The sequence below is a fragment of the Osmia lignaria genome, unplaced genomic scaffold (assembly GCF_051020975.1).
Source record: "Osmia lignaria lignaria isolate PbOS001 unplaced genomic scaffold, iyOsmLign1 scaffold0048, whole genome shotgun sequence".
In the NCBI taxonomy this organism is placed as follows: Eukaryota; Metazoa; Arthropoda; class Insecta; order Hymenoptera; family Megachilidae; genus Osmia; species Osmia lignaria.
The window spans coordinates 174,136-175,000 of record NW_027478189.1 but is presented as its reverse complement, the minus strand read 5'-3'; the positions used below and the strand labels follow the sequence as shown (position 1 = coordinate 175,000).

Genomic DNA, 865 nt, shown 5'->3' with positions numbered 1-865 from the left:
GCCGACGATGGACGAACGGACAAGCCGTCCGCCACCGATTGGTTTTGATCTAATAAAAGCATTCCTCCCATCTCTGGGTGGAATTCTGGTTTGCATGTATTAGCTCTAGAATTACCACAGTTATCCAAGTAATGTTTTGTACGATCTAAGAAACCAAAACTGATTTAATGAGCCATTCGCGGTTTCACCTTAATTCGGTATGTACTTAGACATGCATGGCTTAATCTTTGAGACAAGCATATGACTACTGGCAGGATCAACCAGGGAGCTTAGTTATTATTGTAAATTTAAATTTTCGTCGTCGGCCCTCCCTGTAAGACCGATCGACGTTAAGCCATTTCTCTTTTGTATGTAACACACATTTCATAAATTTTGTACCTCTTATAGAGGCCAAATATTCTCCTCCTCCTCTCATAAAGCACGAAAATCACTTTCACGCCGTGCATCCATCGTGCAAGCACGTAGACCACACACGCTGGACAATATAATAAAAGATAGCGCGGACAGTGGCATGCTATACAAATCGAGAAAGCGCGTACAGTGATCATGCTGGTCATTTTGCCACCAAATTTTATAATCTTTATCATTAGAGCGGGCCCACCAACCTCGTCTCTGTACTTTATACATTTCTCCTCCATCTGCACACACCTTTTCAAACATTAACGGAGAGAGTTCCTTGGACTTGCTTTAAATGTACATATTAGATATGTTGGAATCTCTCTCCTTTAGAAGTTTCCCCAGCCTTAAAACTTCTTTCATTTTTACTCCTCTCTCCATACTTATTTTCCTCTCTGAACGTATCAGAGAGGATTTTATTTCTGACACCTCTTGACTTTTCTTAAATTCAGGGACGTAATTTTGTTCA

At 40.6% G+C, this 865-nt stretch overlaps 1 non-coding gene across 1 annotated transcript in view; it reads right to left on the bottom strand.

The window, feature by feature from the left end:
- The window catches only part of LOC143307237 (small subunit ribosomal RNA), a 1,923-nt gene extending 1,656 nt beyond the window's left edge, over nucleotides 1-267 (bottom strand). The window contains exon 1 of the ribosomal RNA XR_013064433.1: nucleotides 1-267. This exon is cut by the window's left edge and continues 1,656 nt beyond it. This is a non-coding gene — a ribosomal RNA (small subunit ribosomal RNA).
- Between the last annotated feature and the right edge of the window lie 598 nt (nucleotides 268-865).